The 15,911-nt window shown below is 42.6% G+C and overlaps 1 protein-coding gene across 5 annotated transcripts in view; it reads left to right on the forward strand.

Annotated features, from left to right (window-relative positions):
• ets1 (v-ets avian erythroblastosis virus E26 oncogene homolog 1) overlaps positions 1 to 15,911 on the forward strand; it is a 110,423-nt gene that overhangs the window by 82,859 nt on the left and 11,653 nt on the right. The gene's annotated exons all lie outside the window — the stretch shown is intronic.

Genomic DNA, 15,911 nt, shown 5'->3' on the forward strand with positions numbered 1-15,911 from the left:
CCAAAGTGAGGGGACACTTATTTGGGATACGATATATACTGAAGACCAGACTAATGTCTGAAAGTACATACTGAACCATAATTTTGATAAATTTGTGTCTGCTGGTGCGGGAGTGAAGGAAAGGCTTGCAATGAATATAGTGCCATTCAGATCCTCGATGTCGACTGCAGCTCGATGGTTGCACTCTCTCCTTGAAACACGTTGGAGGCTAAATAACATGCCCACAACTAGAACACAAAAATAGGCACGTTACTGACGAAGAGGTGTCTTAATGATGTAGATCCATCTGCTCCCTCAGGTGTATCTTTAAGATAACATGCAGTATTCCAAAGAACAGGGAGTTATCCCATTGAGCAATATTTATTTTCAGCTTCTTTGAAATGTCTTATCTGGCTAGTATTGTAGCATTCTCCTTGAGAGTGCTTATTGGGTGAAAACTAACAGGCATATTTTTCGCTGGCTCCATTTCAAGAAGTACTTGACTGAATGAGCGAAGGGCCCTTGGGACACTCAAAAGCAGTTCACAGGCCATCCCATGGAAGAAGCTGACTCACTATCACCTTCTGAAGGGTAATTAGTTTTACTGGCCCTGTCAGTTGTGCTCACAACCCATGAATGAGTTGGTGGCTAAATGGAGCCCAAGTCGATCACTGCCCTTGGGATGCAGTGCGAGGAGTCAGCTGAGTGTCTGTCCCTGGGAGCTAGGTAATGAGCATAGTGATGCTTCTCTGAAACCGGGCTTCAGTTGACAATATTGGATTTATAAAAACATTTTTAAACTGAATATATGAAACATTATATCAAGGACAATTGACAGATATCACAAAGGTAATGAAGTAGTCTTTGCATAATTATCTAGAAATTTGATATCACCGTTCAAGTTGCATTAAAAGATCCTGAAATTGTCTGTAAACTATCGTCCACAATGTCAGATTGCTGTGGATTCTGGAAATGTGAGGTAACCTCAACTGGATTCTGGAAAACATCAGAAAATGCTGGAAGTACTCAGCAGGACAGGCAACGTGTGTGAAGAGAGATGCACTCAGCAGTTTAAGCTGATAAGCTTCCATCACAATTCAGCAGAACCAGTGATGGGTTATTTACCTGAAACACTGTTTCTTTCTCCACAGATGCTGCCTGATCTCTGGCTATTTCCAACATTCTCCGTTTTTATGTCAAAGTATTAGCATGCTGTTTGCCAAAGGTTGCGGGGGAGGAGAGGGAGGTTGAGAAGGGCAGGAGGAGAGCACTGAGGTTCTTTAAGAAACTCTGAAGTGCTGGTGTTAGATCTCCACTTTATATTGAGAGTGTTTCAGACCCTCAGTGCACAACATCTGACAACAGACAAGTGTTTGACATAGGCAAGTGGTTCAATATAAGAGTGAATAACCTAAGCCAAAGTGTTGTTTACAACTTTGTCAATTATGTGATTTCTCCTAGAAATTATTGTTAATGTGCTTTTGCTCTGGATTGTGTTGATATCCATTATGCTGACATGGGTAGAGTGAGTGGCTGGTCAGGGCAGATGGAGAAAGATGGAGAAAGTTATTGAGTCAGGTGCTGTAGGAAGTTGGAGACACAGCTCACTGGCGAGTCAATGTCAAGCCAGCTGGAAAGGGAAGCTCTTGGTCCTTGTGGCCAGTGAGCCTATCTTTGAGTATGCTGTCTTTTTAGAGTCATGTAGCTAAAGAAATACAGTGGGAAACAGCCCATTCAGTCCATTGTGTCTGTGCCAGCCACCAAGTATCCATCTGTACTCATCCCACTTCACAGTACTTGGAACGTGGCCTCCTATCTCCTTATTTTTAAAGCAAATTCATATTCTCAAATGCTATTTAGAACTTGTACTCATACTTTAAGAATTTGACAATATAAACATCTTGGTATTGGCATTAAGGAAAAATTGAAACTGAACAAAACTAAACATCTGTTTAGATGAAGTAAACTATCAGTAGGCTATTCTCTATTATCATTAGGTGATTCATTCCAATATTCACATTTAAGTGTGTGTCTTAAAAGCTCTTGAGCAAAGGGCAGCATCTCCATGGACCCTCCTGACCAAAGTTCAAAGTAAACTTATTATCAAAGTACATATATGTCACTATATCCAATCCTGAGATTCGGTTTCTTGTGAGCGTACTCAGTAAGTCCAAGGAGCACAATAGAATCAATGAAAAACTGCACAGAACAGGGCGGACAAACAGCCAATATGCAAAGCACACCAAACTGTGCAAATCCAAAAGAGAAACTAATAATAATAAATAAGCAATAAATATTAAGAGCATGAGATGAAAAGTTCTTGAAAGTGAGTCCATAGGTTGTGGGGCAAGTGAAGTTGAATGAAGTTATCCCCACTGTTCCTGAGCATGGTGGTGTGAGTCCTGAGGTTCCTGTACATTCTACCTGATGACAGCAGTGAGAAGAGACCGTTGCCTGGGTGGTGGGGGTCCCTGACGATGGCTGCTGCTTTCCTCTGACAGCTTTTCATGTAGGTGTCCTCAGAGGAGGGGAAGGCTTTACCTGTGGTGGACTGAGCCATATCCACTACTCCTAAGGAGATAGAAACGCTGCCATGCTTTCTTCATAATGGCAGCCAGAAATGATAACACCGAAGAATTTAAAGTAGCTGACCCCCTTCACTTTTGATTCCCCCAATGAGGACTGGCTCATGGACGTCCGGTTTCCTCCTCCTGAAGTCAATAATCAGCTCCTTGGTCTTGCTGACATTAAGTGAGTGGTGGTTGTTGTGGAACCACTCAGCCAGATTTTCCATCTCCCTCCTATGAAGTGACTCGTCACCACCTTTGATTCGGCCAACAACATTGGTGTCATCAGCAAGCTTAAATAAGACATTGGAGCTGTGCTTAGCCACACAGTTATAAGTGTAAAGCGAGTAGGGCTGGGGGCTAAGTACACAGCCTTGTGGTACACCTGTACTGATGGAGATTGTGAAGGAGATGTTGCCAATCCATACTGACTGGGGTCTGCAAGTGAGGAAATTGAGGATGCAGTTGCACAGGGATGTATTGAGGCCGAGATCTTAAAGCTTATTGATTAGGTTTGAGGGGATGATGGTATTAAATGTTGAGCTATAATTGATAAAGAGCATCCTGATATATGCATCTTTGCTGTCCAGATGTTCCAGGGTTGAGTGAAGAGCCAATGACATGGCATCTGCTGTGGACCTGTTGTGCCAATAAGTGAATTGGTTTGACTTTAAGGCACCAAAGCACATTGTAAGATTCTTTTGATTGCCTAATGAAAGAAGCTTTGGTGGGAGAGAGCACTGTCTGTGGTTCCAACTCGATGGGATTCATGGTGTGGTTGCTGTTCACTTGTAATGTACCTGTCTTGCTTTGCTGATCAGCAACTTTATTATTTTAGTAGATAAACTTGCAAAGAGGCATTTTTTTTTAAAACAATAGTTTGTTTTTTCTCGCCTTTGGTTGTCAGTAAAAACAACCCTTTTGCTAGAAGTAGGTCAGATTGTGGAGACTGATAAAAAAAATGACATGTACTTTTTTTTATAAGAAAGTGAATGATGCAGAATTGAATATCAACGATTAGAGCTGTTTCTCAGTGAGTCTTGATTCAGGTACAGGTACTTTTATCCACTCTCCATCCCTTTCTTCCTGCGTCGTATACATTTTGAACACCAGTGCAGTCATGTCAATTTAAAACAGATGCATTATATCTTCAGAATTCTGTTCACCAGCACTACGTTTCTATGAGCTACCTGATGAAATGATAAAGAAGTGTTTCCTTTCCTGAGATTGGAACCTTACGATGTGAACTACAAAGTGGATGATTTTTCTGGTGCATGTGACTGAGGTGCAGGGATATGGGGACGTGCAGCAGTATCCGGGGATGTGCAGTGCACACCTGGATGTAACCTGTGGTAATCCCTGGCAAGCACGGCTCACAGACAATCTTAGTCTCTCAGGCAAATGTAGATCCTAATACTGTTGAAGCATGAGCTATCTGTGCAGGATCCAGCCAGAGGGATCTGGGCAGTGTGAACCGGCAGCGTGTCGTGGTCTGTTTTGTTTTATAAGAACTCGTGTGTGCGTGTGTGTGTGTGTGTGTGTGTGTGGCAGTTCTTTCTGACCTCTTCATGCCCCTTGCTGTAATCCACTCCCCCCCCCCCCCCACATCCCTAACTTGAGTGTCATTTGAACTGCTTTTGCTCCCCCCTCACGATGACTCAATGTATGTTGGTGTCCTGAAAGCAGTCTGCACTGAAGTATGTGCTGGTAACGTGGTGCTTGTAGCTAATGGCTGGAAAAAGAAGATCGCTTAAACTGGAAACTGGATGAATTGGTATACATTTTTCACATGCGAATTATACATAAAGCCACTTTACTCAAGTTAGGTTGTGTACATGATCATTTCCAGGTGAAGCAAAAGGCGCTGGGAAGGTGGGAAGCTAGGCTGTGTATACCTGTGTACAATTCGCCCTTGTGTTGTTGATGTTTCTGTAGCAGTGGTCACACCAGCTATTGCCATAGCTTGTATAGCACTCATTTCCTTTGCTGCTGGCAGAAAATGGAGCCTTTAGGCATGGCCTATAACCTCTGTTAAGCACACACACAGAAGAGCCCGAGAACACAAAATGCTGAGACCGCCAAAGGGTCCGTTAAAGTAGCTTTGCTGTCACCCTCTCCATGTCTGTTTGCCTTCCATTGCAAGTGAGCAAGATGGTCAGCTCTTGGCTGGTGGCTTTCCTGCATGAGCCATACAAATCCACAGTCAGCCTGCAGCTTACTGTTGTGTACACCACTCACTACGCATGTGTTGCTAGGGGAAGGCTAGAACGACATGGTGCACAGACTATCTCCTTTCCACCCCCATGTTCCCCTCACCATTTCTGTTGCTGTTTAGTGGTTACCCCAGGAGAGTTCTTTTGACATCAGCTCATCTCCCAGCTTTCAGTAGACAATGCCGCTTGAGTTTCAAGCTCTCAGTGCCTCTCCCAATTGGTAGGAAACCTACATATTTGGATAACCTTTGTGTTGAGTGGATGTCAGGTCAGTGTCAGTGGGTAAGGAACGTTCTCTTGTAAGAAAAAAGTTTGGATAAATATATGGCTGAGAGAGGTATGGAGGGCTATGGTCCGGGTACAGGTTGAGACTAGGCAGAAACACAGTTTTGGAATGGACTAGATGGGCCAAAGGGCCTGTTTCAGTGCTCTATGATGTCCCATTCTAGTGCAGGTATCTGTGTGCAACATACCAGATTATCTTTCTGTTATCATTTCCCCCAATTCCAAGTTTTTTGTTGGTTCTTGTGGGTGTTAGTGCTATGTACAGCATATGTTTTGAGTGCTGGAAAAAGGGTGACTCCCACTTTTCGATGGGTTTTGATTCACTCCACTGAGAAGGTTCACTAATCTCTAGTTGGCAGAGGTTCTACAACCTGTCACCTTAACCGTGTGCAAACTGCAATGAGTTATTCTTGCAACGGGTTTCTGGTAATGTAAAGGTATCAGAACATTTGATGTTATTTTTAACTCATCCAGTTTTCTGTGAGTTTCAACAAAAGCATCCGCTACCTACTGGTTTTAAGTTCAAAATGTTTGTGCAGTTCCTTGGATGGCTTGCATGGTAAATACAGCATGGTGGGTGGAGATTGCCAGGTTACCGCAAGAGTGGACTGGAGGAGGTGCAGAAAGCTCGGTCAGTGCTCTCGCTCCTGATCACTAGACGAATAACTATTCATTTAGTGCAGGTCCTTGAATGTGGCACGGCGACACAGTTGAGTTCTAGTGTCTCACCCTCAGCCTGTGACTGTATTGAACAAGTCAGAGTTTTGAGGGGTGTGGAACTAGACTAAGAACCATTGGGAAGACAGAGGAAAGAGGCGGGGGGGAGATCTGTGATCAGTCTCCTCAGCCTTTGTTGGGTAATGCAGGTTTGAAAATGGGAGATAATTTGCTGAATAAAAGAGATCTGCACCCTACTCCAGTCTAAGTCAAATCAGATGACCCTGATCTTTACAAGACATCAAGATAATGACCTCTGTAAAGCTATTAAGGATGCCAAGAGATAATACCACACCAAAATAGAGTCCCAGAGCATCCATCAGTTGTGGCAGGGCTTGCATACTAGAATGGGCAACAAAGTTAAGTCAAGTAGCATCACCAACGACAGCGCATACCCTCCTGATGATCTTAACACTCATCCGGAAAGGATGGAATGGACCACACTCTCTGACAGCCTCCAATGAGCCATAACCCACATTCACTGTTGAAGGTGTAAGATCCGTCTTCCAGAGAGTGAGTCCATGGGAAACAGTTAGCTTGGAGAGTGTCCCTGGCTGTGTCCTTAGATCTGTACAGGTAAGCTGGCAAGGATACTTGCAAGCTTTTTATATCATCTCTCTGCATCAGTTTGAGGTTCCCACTTGCTTTAAGAAGACCACTGTCATCCTGGTACATAAGGGAAAAAAAAGTTAACTTACCATAATGATGACTATCTGGTGGCACTGACATCCACTATCGTGAAATGCTTCAAGAAGTTGCTCATGAGACATGGTAACTCCAGTCTTCCAGGGAACCTTGACCCACTGCAATTTGGCTATTGCCAAAACAGGTCTATGCTGGATGCCATCTCCTTGGCCCTACACTCATCTGAGATATTGGACAGTAAAAACACCTACATCGTACTATTGTCTACTGACTATATTTCCACATTTAATACTGTAATTCCAAGCAAACTCATCACCAAACTCCAGACCCTGAGAGTCAGTGCTTACCTTTGCAACCAGTTCCTTGACATACTGACCAGCAGACCACAGTCAGTAAGGATGAGCAACAAGATATACGCCACAATTTCACTAATCCAGGGGTTCCCAACTTTTTTTTATGTCACAGACCCCTACCATTAACCAAGGGGTGTGTGGACCCCACGTTGGGAACCCCTGCTCCACGAGGTTGTGGACTGCATAGCCACATTCTGCTCTAGTTCCATCTCCGAGTTTGTAGATGACACCACCGTAGTCAGCCGCATCTCAAATAAGGATGAGTCAGAGTAAAGGAAGGAGATAGAGAGCTGAGACATGGTGCCTCAACGACAACCGTTCCCTCTGTCAGCAGAACGAAAGAGATGGTCATTGAGTACAGGAAGGAGGATATGGTACACATGCTCCTGCTTATAGCAATGAGTTTGAGGTTGACAGAGATGAAAGTTTGTAAGTTCTAAAGAGTGGATATCACCTACAGCCTGTCCTGGTCCAACCATGTTGATGCCACAACCAAAAAAGCTCACTAATGCCTCTACTTCCCCAGAAAGCTAAAAAAAAAAAAAATGGCATGTCCCCTGAGATCAGAGGGTCCCAAACTTTTTTATGCCATGGACCAATACCATTAAGCAAGGGGTCTGTGGACCCCAGGGTGGGAACCCCTTCCTTAGATCCTCACCAGTTTGCACCAACGCACCATAGAAAGTATCCTATTGGGATGCATCATGGCTTGGTATGGCAAATGCCCCGCCCATGGGTGTAAGAAATTGGAGTTGTGGGCATAGTTCAGCACAGCACGAAAACCAACCTCCCTTCTATGAACCCTGTCTGTACTTCTCACTGCCTCATTAAAACAGCCAGCTTAGTCAATGATCCCACTCAGACCAGATCCTGGAATTTCCAGAAAATTCATAATTAATCTCCAGGACAAGGTTGTGAGAAAAGTAGGGGTAAAACTGGGATAACAAAATTACATTTACTTTTTACAAAAAAGGAAATTCCTTTCTTCTCCCCTCCCTCCTCACCGCAATGGGACAGAAGATGCAAATGCCTGAAAGCACATACCACCAGCTTCAAGACGATTGAATGGTCCCCATTACATACGATAAGGTGGACCCTTGAACTCAAACTCTACCTGATTGTGATCTTACACCTTACTGCCTAACTGCACTGTGCTTTTCCTGTACTGTAACACTTTATTCTGTCCTCTTATTGTTTAACCTTGTACTACCTCAATGCACTGTTGTAATGAATTGATCTGTGTGAATGGTATGCAAGACAAATTTTGCACTGTACCTCAGTACATGTGTCAATAATAAATCAATTTACTAATTTATCTTTGGCATTGCTAAACTTCCTGAGGCTGCAGGCAGGAGTTTTTTGCACTCTTCATTGTAGCAGCAAACATTAAAACGAGCTTTTCTAACAAAGGCCACAGGTCCTTTTGCAGATTAACTGGTGGGTGGGGCAGCCATGATACCCTGATCAATTGCTCCCTTAACATTAACTGTTATCACATTGCTGTTTGTGGATCTTACTTTGCATAATGTGGCTGCTGCAATTCCTACAGTGGCAGTGGTACTCCAGAAGTACTTCACTAGTTGAAAAACACTTCGTAATATCCTGGATTTATGAAGGACAGCTTCAAAAAGTCGTCATTTTAAAAGCTTCATTTTAAATTTTAGGTGGATCAATTTTAAGAAAAGTTTGGATCGGCACATGGGTGAGAGGGGTATGGAGAGCTATGGTCTAGGTGAAGGTAGATGAACAAGACAGAAAGCCAGGCTTACATGAATTCGATGGGCTGAATGGGCTCTCTCTGTGATGTAGTGATCTTTGACTCCATAAATTTGTTAACCAAGCACGTTAAGAGACCTGGGGCACTGGCAGTGATAGGGATTTGGCTTAGAGACATGGTGTCTTGAAAGTCAGAATAGACGTGTTTAGTGCTCAATGTTCCAATGGAAATGGAAACCTTTCATTTCTCAACAAGAATATTTAGGTTGGTTGGTTCAGACAGTTTTGGGTACTTGAAAGAGAGGATAAGTTCAAACTTATTGTGCTGTGGTTTTCCGGTACTGGCCTCAAAGGCAATTCTTGAAGGTAGGTGCAGGGCAATGGCAGGCTAACTTGGTTGGACTTTTGGACCGATATCTAGGCCATGACACAATACATCACTAGACATATTTTCTGACTAATTTTAGCTTTAACAAATTAATTTTTGAAATTATTCACAGAAGGACAGTCAGCTGCACAGAAATAGAGTCCCTTCCTTCAAAACAGTGCTTATCTCAGATGGCAACTGAGTTGCTTTTACTGTTCCTTCCTCTAATCACATGGAAATCACTCTGTCAGTTTGTGATAATCACAGCTCTCATTCATTGAAAATGCAAACACGAGGAAATCTGCAGATGCTGGAATTTCAAGCAACACACATAAAAAAATTGCTGGTGAACGCAGCGGGCCAGGAAGAGGTACAGTCGACGTTTCGGGCCGGGACCCTTCGTCAGGACTAACTGAAAGAAGAGATAGTAAGAAATTTGTAAGTGGGAGGGGGAGATCCGAAATGATAGGAGAAGACAGGAGGGGAGGGGTGGATCTAAGAGCTGGAAAGTTGATTGATAAAAGGGATACCAGGCTGGAGAAGGGAGAGGATCATGGGATGGGAAGCCTGGGGAGAGAGAGAAGGGGGAGGGGAGCCTGGAGGGTGGAGAGCAGGCAAGGAATTATAGTGAGAGGGACAGAGGGAGAAAAAAGAGAGAGAGACAAAAAAGGGAAAAAATAAAAAATATATTAAAAATATATTAAATAAATAAATAAGGGATGGGGTGTGAAGGGGAGGAGGGGCATTAACAGAAGTTAAAGAAGTCAATATTCATGCCATCAGGTTGGTCATGTTTGCACTCTTAATTCTATGTTCATGCTTTATTGCTAGTTGCCAGTGGTAGCCCAGTAAGTTTGAATGAATTTCTGAAAGTTTCACCACTAGCCCATCATTGCCAGTTACCCAGACTCCAGCCTTTCCCCACATTAACCCCCACCCACTGCTCCATTCCTGAGCTGCCCATTATACTGGCATGCATGTTCGGCACAGCATTATGGGCTGAAGGGCCTGTATTGTGCTGTAGGTTTTCTATGTTTCTATGACCGGAAATCAAAGAAAAACATAACTGCTTTATTGATTCTTATCCATCAAGCAGCTTCTTCCAGTTCCACTATTTTTTGTAAAAAGCAAATGTAATTATTTTTATTGTCCCGGTTTTACCCCTACTTTTCTCACAGCCTTGTCCTGGAGATTAATTATGTATTTTCTGGAAATTCCTGAATGACTGAATATTTTAGTGGGAACCTTTACTGAGTCTAGGACAGCTTAATGCCAAAAGCAGTAACAGTAACAGAAGCATTCCTGAAACCAATGCATCTTTTATTCTATCAGCCTAGCTCACATTGAAGGCAAGGTTATATTTGCCATCAGGCTTTCTTTCAAGCCGGCAACAGCCATCCTTACCTGGCACATGAACTCTTGCTTAGTTGGGCGAGTTGAATTTGAACCATGTGCTTTATAGCTTTGGCAGTCGATGAGTTTTTGTTCAATTTGATGTACATACATAAGCGTACACGTGTCTATGTCCAGATATGTAAATGTGTGCAAACATATGCAGGTTAAACAGCATGGGTTGACTGTCCTGCTCAGCAGGTGGAGTGATCTAGAGCCAATTACTTTTAATCTTGCAGTCAGTACTCTTTTAATGACCTCATTTATTGTTCCTAGTATTTTGACTGTTGAATTGTTTCTTTATCTGGAACTATAACTTTGCAAACATATCCAGAGCAGTCTTCAGGTTTGAAACTGCAAACTGAAACTTGGTTTATGAGCATATTCATTGTATGCTCAAAACTTTAGGAACAGTTTCTTCCCCTCTGTCATCAGATTTCTGACCAGTCCATGAACACTACCTCACTATTTATCTTTTTCTATTTACTTTTTATAAGTTATCATTTTTTTTTGTCTTTCACTGAACTGCTGAACAAAGCAACATATTTCACTACATACGTCAGTGATAATAAATTTGAATCTGATTCTGAGGCTTTCAAGAGTTTCATCCAAATTTTAGCTCAGAGGAGCACACTGGGCTATGGCCAGGCCAGCATTTGTCATGCTTGCCGATAAGTAAGTAGGCCACCCACAAGCAAAAGCCTGTTTGGCCTCACACTCTGGCGCACTCCTCCACAATTACGCAGCTGCCCACACCGGCTGGGCTCAGATGTGGCGCTGCCCTTGATTTTAGCAAGGCCTGTGCTGCCGTTCAGAGTGCTGTGTTTCGAAGCCTGTCTAGCCACACCATCACTGTGGAGAATGGCAAGAGCTGCTGAGCCGTAGCGCTCAATTCTGCACCTTTTAAATGTGAAACTATTTCACAACACTGACAGAGAACTTGCAACAGATTTTTCTTCAATCTTGCAACTGCTCGTTGCAGGAAGCAGCCACCTCTATATTCCTTCACTCTTAATGCTGTACAGTGAAATGTAACTCATTAACATGTAATACAATGCGGGCAATATGAGGAAATGGCTGCTGGAGTATAATGATTTCCCCAATGTAAAACTAGCCCTTCAGTATTTGTCTTAACAGAGGGTTACATTTTACAATGAATAGTACAGTATATTACTACAAAGCATTATAATACAGGAATGATAGAAATCCAACTTTGTGCAAATTTCCCATATATTTTAAAAGCATTTTGCAGGATAGGAATAATATTTATAATTGTTTAACTTATTTATTATCTTCATTATAATAATTTATAATCTTCATGAATGGCTGAATGTATTCCATTTGTTTGACTATAGGTGATCATTTAATGGAATGAAAGCATTGTAGTAAGTATACAGAATTGGTTTATTATTGTCAGATATACCGAGATTGAGTGAAAAGCTTGTCTTGCAAGCTGTTCATGCAGATCATTACCCAGTACATTGAGGTCAAACAAGGTAAAACAAAAACAATGCGGAATGAAGTGCAAGATTTACAGAAAAAGTGCAATGCAGCTAGATAATAGGTGCAAGATTACAACAAAGTAGATTGAGGTCAACAGCCCATTTTACAGTGAATGTTTCTGACTCACAGAGGAATCATTTGATGATTCTCAGGACTGGGGACCTGAGGACTGCTTGCACTGGGTTATTGTGTATCAACCATTCAAATGTAGGCTAAAACTATACATTTATGTAGGACAGATATGTTCAAAGAATGTCTCAATGTTGGGCAGTGGTATGTAGCAAGGATTGTGAGGTGCTACACAGTTGCTTTTCTACAATGGGGCTATGAAAGTTCTAATATAGAACTATCACACAGTGACAGCTCTCTATTGAACTAAATGTTCAAATACAGGGCCTTACTCTACATTAAAATAATTTCTCATACAACATTTTATTATACAGAGTGCTCTAATATAGGCCGATATGTTTGTTTGAAAGATGTACAGTATATAAGTAAAGGCAGGTGTGTTCTGGCGGTTCCTGCTTCTTCACAGCAAATAGGGGGTGTTTTTGCTGTAATTTTTTTTGGGATCTATGACTGTCATTGTGCTTCATTCTCTTATCCAGAGTTGCAAAATTTCAAGTCAGTTTCCACTCTATCATTTCCTTCACCCTGACTTATTCCTTTCCTTTCTTAGCTCCTCTATCTCCACTTGCTAGAATAGACAGCTGACTCGTGTCCAACATATAAATCCAACAATAGTCAAGAAGACTGCAAATGTTGAGACCAGAAAATGTCAGAAACAGTCAGCAGATCAAAAGGCTTCTATGGAATGAGTAACAGAATTAATGTATCAGATCATCAGGTTGACCCGAAATTACCTGGATCTGGATTAAATTGCAAGTTGTGAGAAGAGTTGGACCCATGATGGAACTGGCTGATTCCAACACACTCTCGTCCACTGGAGATTCCACACCAGGCCATGATACCACTAGTCAGGATGCTTCCCACTGTACATCTGTATAAGTGTGTCGGTCTTTGATAACGTGCAGAATCTCCTCAAGCATCCTGGAAAATTTCTCTACTTTCCGAGAAGTAGAGAAGATTTGGCAAAACAGTTACAACCCCACTTAACCAGCTGACATATTTCATTCCAGTATGTCTCCTCACCACCATTCGTGATTCTGCCAGCAATCAGTACTGTCATTGGTGAATTAGTTTACATTTTTAAAGGATAGACTTTGATAAATGGAGATGGTAACTGGTACAGGGAAAGACCCTGGAGACGGAATTTTCACAGATCCACAAGAATCTCATTGAAAAGTGGGAAAAGCTTGAGGAGCTAAAACACTTGTTTCTCTCGCTGTTTGCCTTCATGACCATCCTGAATTTAAGATTCATAGGTCTGATCCAACGCTAGAGAGGTACGAGTTCAAATCCCACCATGGTAGGAAGTTAAATAATTGTTTTCTTTGAAAAGCTAGTTCTCAATAATAGTCACTAAGAAACTGCAGGATTTTGTAAAAACCTCTCAGGCTCACTAATGGCCTTAATAGAAGAAATCTAAATTTAAATGAGCATAATCCTAGGCTTTCTGATCTCTCTTCATAACTTCATCTCAGACTCTGTGTAGGATAATTCTGGTTAACTTAAGTGATACTCAATCCATGTCCAATATATCCTTCCTAAGATACAATGGCTAGAACTATGATCCTCGAGCCATTTAAGCCTAGAATTTTCTGTATGAATTATTTAGTGAGCCCTTATTTTTAGTTCCAAAGCCATTAGATTCATATTTCTTCTCAATGAAATTCATTTGCTGCAGCTTCACCCATTCACTTAAACTTTTAAACTCATTGTAACCTAATGCTTCTGCCTGCATTGTGGATGATTGTTTTGTGTCATTAGCAAATTTCTGATATGTGCATCTCTGTGCCATCACAAAAATTGTTATAAATAAATTGAATAGTTCATCTCCATTACAGTTCCTAAGGTACTGAGTCCGACTCAATATCTCTAACTCTGCTGCACAGTTACTTTCTATCGATCACTAATTTTCTTTCACTTCTGTGAGCTATAGCTTTGTCTTGCAATTGCTTGTGAGGCTGCATCAGTGGAAAGATGGAATGAGTTACTGTAGAGGTACAGGAGCCTGAAGACCCACACTCCATGTTTTAAAAACAGCTTCTTCTCCTCTGTCATCAGATTTTTGAATGGTCCATGATCACAACATCATTTATTTTATTTTTGTAACTTGTATTCAGTTTTATGTCTTGCACTGTACTGATGCCACAAACAACAAATTTCACAACATACTGTATGTCAGTGCCATGGTAGCGTAGCAGTAGCACAGCACTATTTTGGCTCGGGGTGATGGAGGTCAGAGTTCAGTTCCTGTGTCCATCCTTCCCATGAGCGCATGGGTTTCCTCCCACAGTCCAAAGACATACTGCTTAGTAGGTTCCATCACAAGCAAGGGAAATTCTGCAAATGCTCAAAATCCAAGCAACACACACAAAATGCTGGAGGAGCTCAGCAGGCCAAGGAGTGTCTATGGAAAAGAGCAAACATTCAACGTTTTGGGCCAAGACTCTTCTTCCGAACTGGAGAAAAAAGGACGAGAAGTCAGAGTAAGGAGGTAGGGGGAGGGGAGGAAGAAATACCAGGAAGTAGGTGATAGGTGAAACTGGGACGGGGAGGGGTGAAGTAAAGAGATGGGAAGTCGATTGGTGAAAGAGTTAAAGGGCTGGAGAAGGGGGAATCTGATAGGAGAGGACAGAAGGATAAGGAAGAAAAGGAAGGGGGAGGAGCACCAGAGGGTAAGGAGATAAGGTGAGAGAGGAAAATGTAAATAGGAATGGGGAATGGTGAAGTGGGGAGCATTACCGGAAGTTTGAGAAGTCAATGTTCATGCCATCAGGTTGGAGGCTACCCAGACGGAATATAAGGTGTTACTCCTCCAACCTGAGTGTGGCCTCATCACAACAGTAGAGGAGGCCATGGGCTGACATGTGAGAATGGAAATGGGAAGTGGAATTAAAGTGGGTGGCCACTAGGAGATTCCGCTTTTTCTGCCTCACCTGGAAGGACTGTTTAGGGCCCTGATGGTAGTGAGGAGAAGATGTAGGGGCAGGTGTAGCACTTGTTCCACTTGCAAGGATAAGTGCCAGGAGGGAGATCAGTGAGAATGGACAAGGGTGTAACAAAGGAGGTAATCCCTGCGCAAAGCAGAAAGTGTGGAGGATGGAAAAATGTGCTTGGTGGTGGGATCCTATTGGAGATGGCGGAAGTTATGGAGAATTATGTGCTGGACGTGGAGGCTGGTGGGGTGGTAGGTGAAGACTAGAGGAACCCTAACCCTAGTGAGGTGGCGGGAGGATGGGGTGAGGGCAGACATACGTGAAATGGAAGAGATGCAGTTGAGGGCAGAGTTGTTGGTGGAGGAAGGGAAGCCACTTTCTTTGAAGAAGGAGGACGTCTCCTTCACTCTGGAATGAAAAACCTCATCTTGAGAGCAGATGTGGCGGGGACAGAGGAATTGAGAGAAGGGGATGGCATTTTTACAAGTAACAGGGTGGGAAGAGGTATAGTCCAGGTAGCTGTGAAAGTCAGTGGGTTTATAAAAGACATCTGTAAATTAGATGTCTCCAGAGATAGGGAGATTGAAAAAGGGGAGGGAGGTGTCAGAAATAGACCAGATAAATTTGAGGGCAGAGTGGAAGTTGGAGGCAAAGTTGATGAAGTTGACGAGATCCACATGGGTGCAGGAAGCAGCATCATCAGTGTAGCGTAGCTAGTAGGTTAATTGGTCATTGTAAAATATCTGGTGACTAGGCTGCGGTTAACTATGTAGGTTGCTGGGCAGTCTGGATCGAGGGGCCAGAAGCACCTGTTCCACTCTGTATCTCTAAATAAATTAATTAACTTGATTAATCAGGAGTGGGCAGGTGAGGAAACAAGAAGATGATGGATGGTGATATGGATAGGACAAAGGGAATATCTCTGCCGGGGGAGGCAGGGGATTCTTGGTTGGTTAAGAAATTAACAAAGGAACCTAAGGAGTGAGGAAATGCACGCCAGCACTATGAAGTGGGGATTGGAGCTTCAGCTAGAAACTCGAATCAATGATATAGTACTGGGAATACCCAGTAGATCAGGCAGTGCCTACAGTGAGAGAAGAACTGAGTTAATA

Source organism: Mobula birostris, chromosome 20, assembly GCF_030028105.1.
Source record: "Mobula birostris isolate sMobBir1 chromosome 20, sMobBir1.hap1, whole genome shotgun sequence".
NCBI classification, from domain to species: domain Eukaryota; kingdom Metazoa; phylum Chordata; class Chondrichthyes; order Myliobatiformes; family Myliobatidae; genus Mobula; species Mobula birostris.